General features: G+C 41.5%; 1 long non-coding RNA gene across 1 annotated transcript in view; it reads left to right on the top strand.

Moving 5' to 3' along the window:
- Positions 1-13,477, top strand: part of LOC108390044 (uncharacterized) — a 115,367-nt gene that overhangs the window by 72,386 nt on the left and 29,504 nt on the right. Inside the window, exon 9 of the long non-coding RNA XR_012120539.1 lies at positions 1,135-1,188. This is a non-coding gene — a long non-coding RNA (uncharacterized lncRNA). The remainder of the gene's footprint in view (positions 1-1,134; positions 1,189-13,477) is intronic.

Here is a 13,477-nt window from a genome sequence, read left to right as displayed (position 1 = left end):
GACTCAAGTAAACATCCTGACAATGATTTTCATTTCCTCCCTTCCTTCTTTTTTTCCTCCCTCCCTTCTTCTCATCCTCTCTCCCCTTTTTTCTTCCTTTCTGTATTTTGCCTTACCTTTCTGCTCTGGTCATCCCTTGGGAATGAGCAAGCCTCTCAGTGATAAGATATTTCCTGACAAATTGGATTTAGCATCTTGCTCTGATTTTGTTGCCACACCAACAAAGCGATGTACTCTCTTTCTGTCCTTGGACTGATGAACAGCAGGTCCCAGCATCCAGGCTGACAGATGTCAATACCCCAGCCAGAGTCTCAGCTTAATGTACCCCCCCAAAAACTGGGACCACGTCCAGGATAAAGTTTTAGTTCCTTTGGAATTCAGGGGATATTTGGATGTCTGTAATTGAACAGATGGTGAGGGCTGGCTTTTGACATTTTTTTGTTCCTTGAGTGGGTTATCAAATAGTAAAACTCTTTACTGTAATTTCAAAGGTGGGCCCTTCTTCCTTTCCCTCATCACACACAAATTCCCAGAAATTATAGGGATAACATGGTTAATAGTGTTTTTCAAACTTGAATGTGCACACGGACCCCTCGGGTGAAGATTCCACTCCAACAGGTTGGTGAGGCCCAGGATTCTGTGTTTCTAACAAGCCCCCAGGTAACACTCATGCCACTGCCCCAGTGCCCGACACACTTTGGAAAACAAGGGGCTGTTGTGTTTGAATACCTGTGCTTTAGAACAGACTCCAGAGCATGGATTCCTATTTCCCAAGTGTTTTCTCTTGCCAGATCCAACTTGGAAATATGGTTTTAAGTGATGCTGAGTGGAGTATCTATAGTGAAGCTCCACAAATTAGCTTGAAAGACGACCAAATGAATATCAATGGGTGGTCTGCCCACAACTAAGACTTCTTACAGGATGAGTTGTTCATGCCTTTGTAAGCCCTTTTTCTTTGACATAACAAAAGCACAGAGAACCACGAGGAAAATTTAACAACCATAAAATCAATGACGCAGGTCATCCCAGTTAACAGGATACCCACAGCTGAGATCATGAGATGCATCTCATTCCTGCCTGTGACTCTGTGAACCTGACCAACCAACTGACTTCCTTCTCCCTTGGTTTCTACAGCCACACACTGTGAGAGGACGGCTCTCTTTCAACACAGCTTGCAGGATTGGTGAGGTAGGTTCTTTCCTGAGATTATACAATCCAATATGGGATTTACAATTTGTGTACTACATATTTCATTCAGATGGATCTAGGCAAATGTGTAAAAAATACAATTTTGAATAATAACGTTTACTATGTGCCAGATAGTCCAAATGCTTACCATGTAGGAATACATTTAATCCTTTGACCAATCCTGTTACGAAGGCATTATAATTATTCCATTTTATGGACAGTTAAATAAAGGTACCAAGAGGACCAATGATTTCATCCTGTGTCTGGCTTCTTTTAAAAAAGCCAGAGTATGCAGCAGCTTTAGGCTTACCTTCCTGTGGGCGCAGAACACTGACTCTGCCCTTGGGAAGGCTGCGGGGGCTCCAGCTCCTCACGTTCTCACCTGGCCCAGCCCACGTAGAGTTTATTATTTCCTGGTTCCAGTGATCATTTGAGTTTGAAATCCGTGTGCACGCTGCCACCATCAAGGATATTTATTGACCAAGAGTCTCTACCCTTAGCTAGTATTTTGTGGAGCCTTCACAGGTGGAAGTCACTGTGCTGGACTCCACAGGGCCTGGGTACTAAAGACACATGGCTCAGCCCTCCCAATTTCTTTCTGCTGTGATCGCAGACAGAAATGTTTTCAGAGTTTTAGAAGTATACGATGTCCTGTTATGTATCTTCAAAGAACATGGTTCAGTAAGATGGGGTGTGTTAGTGGGTGTGACACCACACTGAGGTGGCAGGAGTATGGATTCGGTTGTGCCCCACCTTCCCTCACCTTTTCTTCTCAGATTTGCCATTTTGCTTTTTACAGTAATTCATTCAGTAAGATGCAGAAGGAGCTGAGTGTCCGTCTCCAGAAAGGGGAATAATTTCAAAGGTCTGTACTATAAAAGCTCTCATAATAGATGTATTTAGAGAAAGTGTGTGAGATATATGGGTTGTCTTACTTTTTAGATGTTTTACCTTTTAGAAAGGAATTGGGTTATGTTCTTAAAGGATTACTTGAATAAAGGTATTTTTAAGGTCAATTTGGGCATGACTGGCTCTTTACCTTCCATGTTCTGGGTCATCAAAGACATGGTCCTTCAAGAGAGAATGTCCAGTACCTGGGGACAGTCAGATGGGAGTGAATATGCATGTGACTGTGTGAAGGGACATGTATTCTGAGGAGATGGGTCCTGATCAAAGGAAAACTGCATTTTCTGGCCTGGGTGAACAGGAAGGGGTAGAGGGTATATGGATAAAGCAGGCGAACATGCTTTTAATTAGCCTGAAACACTAGCTGGCATAGATTTCTTCCATTTCCAAGCAGTCATGTAAGGAAGGGTGAGTGCTTAGGAGAGAGGTCATTATTATTCCTGAGACATTCCAGAGTCCTTGTCCTCCAAGGAAGTGGCACCTGCTATAAATCTCTGTGTTCTCGGATTTCTGTAATCCCCTAGTAAAGCCCTCCTGTTCCCCACTCTGCAACAGTTTTGCGGGATGTGTTTTTGAGATCTCTGTTTCCAAGAAGTGTCAGGGCATCTGCCAGCCCACCCAGCTGCATGGGCAGCAGAGGGTCCATGCTGGACCTGCCTGGACACTGTTAGCTGAGGCAGTGGCCGACAGAATACACAAGTAGTGGGAAGGGGGAAAGAAGAGAGTAGGTTGTTGCTCAGGGCAAGGTTGAGGGGAGATTTTAAGGGGGTTCATTGCTGAGGAGGAAAGCAAGAAAGGATGTGGCAAAGTGGAACCAGTCAGCATGTACTTGTCAAGTGTGATGGGGAAAGGAGTATAGTTATAGTGGAGAACTTTCCTGAGTTCTCACTAAGGGATGGGTGCGGCTTTAAGTACTACAAGGCACTGATATTCTCACTTAAGGAGGAGACGCAGAAACCCAGCAAGGCTAGAGAATGTGCCCGATGTCACACGAGGAGTACGTGGCAGAGCGAGGACCCAGGCAGCCTGATTCTACTCGTAAAACCAGGGGGTTATGAACCAGAGGGGGAGGAGAGAAACAAGGCTGAGAGGAGCTGGTTAGACGAGGGCGCAGTGAGAGGCCAAGTGGAGCACTGTCCGCCCTGTTCGATCAGATCCCAGATGAAGGCCCCCTAAGACTTGAAATGAGGGAACCGAGGCATCTGCTTTTGCTGCACGACTTGCAAAGGCAGCTCTGAGGGTCAGTTTCCTTATCTATAAACTATGGGTGATAAGTCGAGTAAGTGCTCGGAACGATGAAATGAAATAAGGTAGGCAGGATGCACTTTGGGCACTATTGAATGCTTTGCATGTGGCGGGCTCTAGGTGTTCGGCAATTTCCATGAGCTGAATGAGTAGAAAGCATGATCTGACCATTGCCCCTGTGTGCACAGTGAGCCACTTTCCCGTGACACATTTTCCTGTCTGTTGTGCCTACGTCCCTATCGCTGGGTAGAACTGTCATCTTCGTTATTTGGCTCTCGCTGCTCTGTTGACTTTTCCAAGTGCCTGAAAAAGCAGCACTTTTTATTCCTTGTCCAGGATCAGTGACCTCGTCCTCCTGAGTCTGTCCTATGACTGCCCTGTTAGTTTCTGCCATTGCTAAGCAGCGTCAGTGGCAGACTCACTGCTATGAACCCAGCAGCTCTCGGGCTCCCGATGACCACACTTTTCTGTCTTGCCATAGCAGGGTCATTTGCTCAAAGTCAAACAGAACTGATTCTTCTATGTTCTTTACAGTGACTGATGACATCCCAGAGTTTACCAGTCCCTGTTGTCAAGGCCCTGGTGCTGTTTAAAGGATGCTTTTTAATTGGACAGTGGGTAGGGGAGACAAGGTGTGCACAGCCGGGAGGAGAGAGGCAGCAGTACCACTTGGTTTCCCGTCTCACCTGTACACAGGTTATCCCAATGTGTCATCACCTCTGTGCAGGTACAGTGCAGGTACCTCACCAAGCGCAGGCATGGCAGTGACACAGCCCAGGCTTAGTGCCTCTGGTTTCCCCTTTCCGGGACCTGCTCTGCAATTCACTCCCCCTCCTACTCTTGTTTCATTCTCTGCAGGTTGTTAATTAATTCTTACTTGAAATGTCAGTGCTCCTAGCAGTGCTTGATTTTTAATAGAAAAACAGTGAAGAAAGAAAAGCCCCTAGGACCCCAAAGGACACATCTTTCTGGAGGTAGAATTTCAGGTTTTGGCACAAGAATTCCTATTTCCTGAAATCCCCAATTCTGTGTCTTTCTGTGGTTGGCTCTCTGTGCTGAGTATTCTTCTTCCTGGTTATCAACCGGCTTGTCACCTCTTTTCATTAAGGTCTCTGTTCAAATGTCACCTCCCCAGAAAAGCTCTTCTCCTTATGTAGTCTATCATCCTTTGCCAACCCTGATCTTACCTTAAATTTTTTCCATCACACATATCACTACTTGGCACTATATTCTGTATTGTTAATTATCTGTCTACCTAAAATAGAATGCAAGTTATGTGAGCTTACAGACATGGCCTGCTTCAGTCATCACTGTATTTAGGGAATTATTGTGTCCCCTAAGATTATGTCTTATTAGGATCTATAAGATTTTTTTAAAAATTCAAGTGAGTCATTGGCAAAAGTTTATCTAGTACTTCTTAATTTTATTAGGTAGGATATACCTTTATATTCCCATATGATATATGTGTATCTTTGGCATTTTGCTTACATTCATTCATTGTTAATTCAATAACAATTTTAACATCTACTAAGCTGCAGTCGCTAGGCTGGTGCTGACAGTAGAAAGAAAAATAAGACAGTCTCAGCCTCCAAGCTGCTCACAGTCTAGTTGGGAAGGCATATGAGTAAAAGACAAAAACAATTGAATGTGAGGATTGGCCAGACCTTATACATTCCATGGTACTTCCGTCCAGTGGTAAAGATGGGTGAGCATTAGCCAGGAGACCTGGGGGCTGGGGATGTTTATGCAGACAGAGAAGATGAGCATGTTTGAGGTCAAGAAGGTGTAAGAGTTCACTGAGGGGCAAGTAGTTGATGATGCCCATGCTGAATGACATGAGCAAATGTTGCCTGAGAGAAAGCTGAAGACAAGTGAGATACAGTGGGAAGTTATGAAAAGTTATGAATGCCATTTTCAAGCATTTGAGCTTTTTCCTCAAAGAAAACAAATAATTTTTAAAAAGGGTAAGACATACTAGATACGTGTTGATTCCCCACCCTGCTTCCTCTCAGATTTTCTTCTACACCCAGAACTAACCACAGCCACAATAGGTGAGCAGAGCAGGTGTGGGAAAAAATTTTGTCTATTTACATTAAAAATGAAGGAGTTAGAAGAGATAAAAGGGATGTATCAATTCTCTGGTTTGGCATATCTTTTTTAAACCTTTTTAAATGGAAAATTTCAAACATAAGCAAAATAAGCAAGTGATATAATTAACCTCCATGAACTCATCTTCCAGATTCAACACTTGTCAATATTGTGTCTTCTTGTTTCCTGTGTATCTCTACCCACTTCGACCCTAGTGAGGAAAAAAGAAGAGGTTTATAAGGTGAAATCAGATGCAGCCATAAACAAAGGACATGAAGAGTGAGGAAAGGATATAATTAGGAGCTCTGTCTGAAGGATGGGTCTCAGGCAAGCTCAGACTGAAAGAGGATAGAAGGGTTAAATGCATAAGTGAAAGGAACAGAGGGGTCAGAAGGTAAGCTTCTTGAAAGAAGGAACTCTGACCCATCTGTCTTTGAGTTGTCTGTAATCGACACAGCAGAGCATGTGGGCCTGCAACAAGCAAGTGTGCAACTAAATTGAGCTCAGTTCCAGTGGGCTCTGTTTTCTTCAAGTCAAGGCCTGTTCACTGATGGGAGTGAGATGGATATAGAATAAGAAATAGAGGAGGGGGTAAAGCTGTGGATTAGCTTTAGTTGTGTATGGATGCCATTGACCCACAAGTGAAGATGCTGCTTTTTATGTACCCTGTAAATTCTGTGCAATATTAAGGGGGGATTTTTTTCCCTCAGTGTTTGAAAGAAAAGAACAGAATAATTCAGGAGTCTGTGTGTTCTCTTTTACAGACATACCTTTAGAGAACTCTAAGGGCTCAAAAAGGTTGTAGAGAAGATTTTGGATTTTAATTTTCTTCTCTCTTTTTCTTTTCCTTTCCTTTATTTTGTGCATCTTACATATTTTATGAATGCAGCTGGTCCTTTCTAGTCTAACAGAAGCACCTTTACTCAGTTTTCTGAAATACCCAAGACTGAAACTCAAGTGAGTTAGAAATGTAATTAATCTACATGCCACCTCTCTTCCAGAGAATGGAATATAGAAAATAAAATAGAACAACAGACTTGACTTGAAACATAAAATGTGATTGCATCGAGCAAGTGCAATACACTCAGTTCTACAGCTACAGAGACTACCTTTAATGACCTTCCTCTAGATAAAGCAGCAGATCGGCTAAAATGCATGCTTCATGCTGTATATTTATAATTCTTCATCTAAAATGTTTTGAAATGTAGTAACCACTTAACTATATTAATCTGAACATCAAGCAAGCATGATGTATGGATGTTCCAGTTATTGGGCACTGTCATTTGCTAGAAAAGAAATGAGGGGAAATAAGGTCATTAGATTTTTAAAGGCTCTTTTGCAAATGTTTCCATCACCATCATTCTGCCAAATTTAAAATCATTAGGACTCAAATTTTTACTTCACAGTTTGTGTGCTGGCAAATTTTATGGTCATGTGGTATCCCACCCTTCCTTCCTTCCTATTTTCTGTGAATGTTGAAATTTTTAATTTGCCTCAGTTTATCTTTTAACACTGGTAAAGAGCCAAAAGCGGTAGTGAAATCACTCAAAACCATATGAGAAGATGATTAGGTGAAACAATCATTTATTCAGCCTGGAGCAGGAAAGCTTATGAAGAACCTGGTAGCTCCCTGCTAATACTCAAATGGCTAAGATCTGAGGAGATGAGATTTATTTTCAGTGAATCCCAAAGTGAGGGCAAGGACAAACGGCAATATCAAAAAGAGGCATGTTTGGGCTCAACATAAGGAAATGTTTTGACCATGGCTGCTTAAAATGGCCCAGGTTCTCACTGGGGGGAAGCTTGCCAGAGATGCTGTCAAGGCATCTCAAGGCCTTGAATGAGGATGAGCAACAGAGGTACAGACTGAGGACTGATGAGATTACTGATCAGCATAAAATTTAGACATCCATTAGTTAAACTTCCCATAGAAAGCAGAAAGCTCGCATTTATTTTCTCAATATTTCCAAAATGTTAGAGTTGTTAGCTGTATCTTAGAGTTGTCAGCTTTGTGTTGCTGATTCAGTATGAGTGATGGACCAAGTCAGTGCCAAAAAATTTAGTTTCTGCTCTGCTAGTTTAATGCATTTATTGTGATATTTGTGCTTATAAAAACAGCTAAACCACTATGCAATATCTTTGGGTAATGGGATGTGGGAAGATGTGGAACTTTAAAATATGTATATGTGTTTAGTAGGAGATGCTATCATAAAAGTTCTTAGAGAGCAGGAGGTTCAGGACACCACGGAGAAGATCTTTCTGTTTGAGTGGCTCCTCCTGGTGACGTAGATGAAAGGTGAGGATCCCACCTCTGACTGGGATGTTTTAGTTCCTGTTACCATTTTACAAGTTGCGGGGGAAGAGATGGACAAATTTGCCAAAGGGTCAAAGAGCCTTCCCGGGACATGGTGCTCTAGCTTTTGAGGGTTTTCCTTTGTGATTGAAAGTTACTAATCAACATCTGATGTACTGGTGCACCCCCACCTATTCAAGCCCTGAGGTGAAGCTGATTGAAAGGAGTTACGTTCTGAATTTTGAATGGGTAGCGCAGGCCTTCAGGAAGTTCTAAAGACCATATCACAGCATATGGCTGACTGAGCATTCCTGGCATCAGGAAGAGGGGTGTGTTTGAGACAGAAAAAGGAATAAATAGCATCTTTTACTTACCCTGGGTTACCTTAGTCACACGTTTGTATTTTCCCTCAGGCCCCAGGAATGCCTTTGCCCCCTGCAGCCCTGAGGGTGATATGCTGGTTGGTGTCAGATGCCTTGTGCCTGCGTTTCTCCTCTGTGACAGCAGGAGGGCTATGTGGATAGCAACCGGAAAGGGTGGGTTCATCATCTGCAGCCAGTTCCCTTTGGCATCAGGGTCAGATGCTTTGTGGCAATTAGGGTGGAGCAAAGTTATACGCATTAAACAGTGATGTGTGTGTGTGTGTATCCATTGTCAAACTAGATATATCCAGTCCATATCCAAAACAGATTTCTTGGGTCAAGTTGAGGACTTATCAAAGAAGCCTTTTTGTAATTTTCTGAATAAGTACCCACATGTTTCCAGCCAAAGGTCATGCCAGCAAAGTAGGCCTACCCTCTTTGGGTATGTTAACCTGACAGACATAGTTCACTTTCCCCCCCTGAATCTGCTTGATTTCTCTTGGATGACCATTGCAAGGTTTTCACACACTGTGATAGGGAGACTTTCTCTAGTTTCTATAATGTTTTGTCTGAGGAGACTGAGGTAGTTACAACACCGGGAGGAGAAACTGCCTTTTTTGGCTCACTTGGGAGAAACTGTGTAGCTCTGGATTCTGTGTAGCTCGTGCCTGAGTCACTAACGTGCTATGGGACTCCGTGATTTTGTCAAAGACAGCAGGCAAACACAATTAGGAATGAGGCCTATCAGCGGGCTGACGGGACCTTCTGATGTCTTTTCTCTGAATCACTAATAACTGGACTGACCCTCTTTGCTTGAATAAACATCCCTGGGCTTCACAGACTTACTATGCAAAGGGAGTAAGACACCAACGAGAAAAGAAAGACCTTCTCCAGATAGGTGGGAGAGGCTCAGAGTAGATGAAAGCTAAAAGGGATGTAACCTTCTTTTATAATCTGGAGTATGTCAGATATCATTGGCTAAAATAAGCTTGCTCATGACAGACACATAGCTATGCAAACTGTGATACTGCCAGAATCCAATGAGCCAGACTCCAAATCTAAAATTTAGATTTCAGCCAAGCTAAATTTCAGACCTAGATTAATAATAACTGCCATTTCAGTAATTCTTCATGGTGCTTATATCTCCTTTGTCAGTTTGGAACCTCCTAAAGAGTGTTCCCCTGTACAGGTGAGACATGCAGTTATATGCTCAGTGAATTTCAAGCACTAAGATGTTTGTTCAAAAGCCTCAGCCTAAAAGTTTAGATGTGATCATGGTGAATCAAGCACAAAGGAACTTCTTTTTTTAAAGCACGTGTGAAAATGGTGAATGTAGGTGCTCTAGCTAGTAATGATCCCCACTGAGCATTTGAATGATAAAGGAAGCAAAAATGAATTAAAATTCACAGAACTGCAGGGGCTGGTCTTGAGAGGAGAGGGAACAGAGGCTCCCTTGCTCCGCCTGTAGGTGTCATGCCAGATAATGCATGAACACTTAACTTCAGGAAGAGAAAGAAATTGTACTCACTATCCTTTGTGATAACATACCATCTGGCATTCAGCTGTTTTCCCGAATACCATGGAGCTGAGAGTATTAATTTCTTTATCTTTCAAAATAGCTGATAAGAATGTCTTTGAGGTCTTCAATTAAAGGCTAAAGGTTATTCCAGAAACTTCCTGTTGTCTGGGACTCTTTACTATAAGCTCAATTAACCATGGAGAGTCTTAAGAAAAAAAAAAAGAAAAGAAAGAAAGCTTTTTAAAAAAAGAAGGAAAAAGAAATATAAAAAAAAGAAAAGACAGGTATTTCATTCATTCGCCATTCTGCTTTTTCCCAGGTGTTTCCCTTTACATGTAACCTTTGAGTTAGACAATTCTCTCTCAAAGGGATAACACTCTGTTACTGATCTCCAGGTAACACAAGCTAGGGGAAATAGGGAATAGATACAAAATACATTTGAGTCTCAGGATTTTTCACTTAGCCATTATGAGGGTAGGAAACAGACCAGAAAGGAAAACAAAAGGGCCCAGACAGAAAATAATCCATTTGTCCATAGAGAGACCACATACACTTCATGGAACGAAGCTCATCATATACAATATTGTCTTCTCACTTTTAAGGAAGTATTTTAAATACTCTGTAGTGGCTTCATTCTACCTTGACCAAGCAAGTGTATTTGCATTATAGGGTTCCAGAACGGCACTGTGAATAGCAACAAACAGGAAATAACCATTTCCACCACTACTTGACTGTATAAATCAGGCCTCAGTGAACTGTGACTTGTGGATCAATCCAGTCTGCAGCCTGTTTCTGTGAAGTTTAATTGAAGTACAGATACACCCATCAACTATGTATTGGTGTGAAAGAGTAGTTGTGAGACTGTCTAGCTCACAAAGCCTGAAGTATTTACTGTATGATCCTCTGTAGAAATAATTTGCCAGTCACTGATAATATGCAGTTGCACATATGGTCAATGCAACACTCCACTACTCTTAAAAGGATACGAAAGATTGGTATATGATGATATAAAAAGATATCCAATATCAAGAAAAAGTGAATCAAAATAGTGTAGATCTAAGTATTTTCAAATCCTATTTGCCTACAAACGATATATGTCAAGGTCCCTTTCACCATGAGTGCCTGTTTCTTATCTCTAAAATGGGAATGGTTATACCTGCTTAGCCAATTTCACAGGAGTTTTGGGAAAATTAAATGAATTAATATATGGCAGAGAAATTTGTAAATTACAAGCCTGCATGCCAGAATTTTTCCAAAATATGGTATGCAACCACTGTTGGTTTACAAGATGGTTTTCAAGGGGGTGGAAAGTTTTGTATTCTAATGATTATATATTTAAAAAATTTTACTTTTATGTATGGAGAGTGATATGTTACACTTATGGTGGTTTCTTCAGAAATTAATTTTTAGGAGTAAAAACATGAGTCAGCTTAGTGAAAAATATTAAATAACTCACACCACAGGTAGAATGCAGCTATGACAAAAATCATGATGATGGAATGTGAATGACTGATGTTCAGGAAACACTCCTCAGAGACACATAAATTTGATTCGGATTTTCATGTTTTGCCATATGGTTTCTTAACTGGCGTGGTTTAATCTGTGGTGGCTGCAAACATACAGTGATAAAATGAGACATATGGAGCTCTTTCGCAGTACAAGAAGAGAGAAGAGAAGCAGATGCCTGACACATTTAGGAAAGGACCCCCACTGTAGCTGAAAAGCAGGCTAACACGGGGTCAGTCACCCAAAGTTAGTGTGGCTGGGCTGATTTCACCAAGAGAGGAAGAAAAACAACCACCACTAGAGTACTGAGAAGTATCGCTCTAGAAAGGACTTAACAACACTCCTGAGATACTAACTGGAGGCACATTACAGCAACGAATGTTCTGGAGATGTGTGGTTCTTATGATGAATGAATCCGATGGTGAGTCTGATCTGACTCCCACCGACCTGCCAGCCCAGTGTGCTGCTATCATCAAAGCTACTAAAATTGGATAAGGGCAGTAAGTAAGAGAGAGGGGTGGTCTCAGGAAACCTGCCTTTACGATCACAACCTGAAGCTCCCGGATTTCTGCCTGAATATGACTTTCATGACTCTAGGTAACAGAGGCATACGAAGCCCGGGCTGGGAGGAAGTAAGATCTGGGTCAAGGTGCCTGGCTTCCTCTGTGACCTGGAAGGGGAAATGTCATGTCATAGCATCCACAAGCCCACCCAGGCCTTTGCTCCCAAGCCTTTCCTGTTCTGCCAGCAGCTCCAAGGGTAGAGGGCAATTCTCCAGGACGCCTCTACGTTCTTACTGCTTCTCCTTGAATATGCCTGAGAGGAGGACATTTTGTTCCCTCATTTTGTGCCCCTGATTCAGGAGTTGAAGAGCAAGCTATTGCATCAAAAGTTGAGGACACTCAGAGTCTCAGTCCTCCTGTGGAAAAGCTTGTCTCTGCCCTTCATGTAAGAAATGGGAACTTCTTGGTCTCTAGTACTTGCCTGGATGACTACTGAGTTTTTCTGTCTGTGACACAGAGGACTACAGAAATGTGTGCACAGCAGTTCAGAGGCAAGATGGAGTATCTATCTTGATTATTTATTTAAAAAATTCTTTGAAGCCTGCCATTTAACCCCAGCAGGGGAGTTGGGATTTTTCAGCCGCACATAGTGATTTTATTCCTCTGGAGCCTTATATGAATTATTAAGCTTTTTAGGAAAGAGAGCAAATAGAGTTCTATAAGATAATCAAAAGCAAATATGCTAATTTGAGTCTATAGGACAGTATTTTTATCAGAAAGAATATTAAGCTTAGATCAGTTATTCATCTAAATTAAGGAAATTGAAAAAGAGAGCAAGACTAGCAAATTACCATTGCTGATGGTCGAAACCAGCCCTATCGTGGACTCCTTCTTAATCGTCTTCTCAGCATAAAACCTAGTTACTAGGATACGGCCGTGCAGCAGCATCTTTATTAGAAATTGTGTGGGAGAAAAAAAAGGTCAGGTGCTCATTTCCAATAATGGTTTGACAAGTAACAAGAAGAAAAGGGCAGAAAGAATTGGGGTTTGTGGTGTTTTCCCATATCAAGATTTTGAGAATAGCTCTTATGTGAATAGGAAGACTCCAGGAATACATTTTATTAATCTCAGAGTTGAAAGAAAATGAGACATGATATCAAATTATCATCAAAATTAAGATCAGGAAACCTGAAAGGATACATAAATATCTTTTCTAAAGGATCAGGGACATATCAAAATATCACGTAAAGGACAAAAGTATACCACCTGTCACTGATGAAAATTTTATCTCAATTTTGGCTAAATCCAAGAGCTCTATAATTATATAAGTAGTCACTCCTCCAATTATCACAATTTGAAAACAGCCTATGGCTGAAGGAATTAAGCATTGTAGAAAACTTTGCAAGATCCAGAAGGCTCTTCTTGAACGAAAGTCCCCGGAAGTTCATTGTCCCTCTCTGTACTAGTGTATCTTTATGTCACAATAGAGGTATATTAATAAAATTTGCTCTAATGATAATTTCATTGAACAAAGCCCTATCTTACTGTTATCTTCTAACAAAATCATACCTATATGAATAAATTACTGAAATTCAGGTAAAGATGAAAAATCTGTATAGTAAAATGTCTAAATTATTAACAGTACAATTTGTTGAGAGATAAGGTGACCAAGCCACTAAAAATACCTGACATCCCAGATGCTCTGCCTTATTGTGCTTTTCCTGCTGTCCTCCCCGACCTGCATGCACATAGGCAGCCTGGGCTTGTATGTTTGGCTTGCAATAAACATAGGTCTACCAATTTATTAGCTGTGTGACATTGAGAGCATCATGTTGCCCTTCTGAAGCTTAGTTTCTTCAACTATAAA

This window comes from Manis javanica, chromosome 8 (genome assembly GCF_040802235.1).
Source record: "Manis javanica isolate MJ-LG chromosome 8, MJ_LKY, whole genome shotgun sequence".
Classification (NCBI taxonomy): domain Eukaryota; kingdom Metazoa; phylum Chordata; class Mammalia; order Pholidota; family Manidae; genus Manis; species Manis javanica.
Note: the sequence above shows the minus strand (reverse complement) of the source record. Positions and strands in the feature narration are given on the sequence as shown.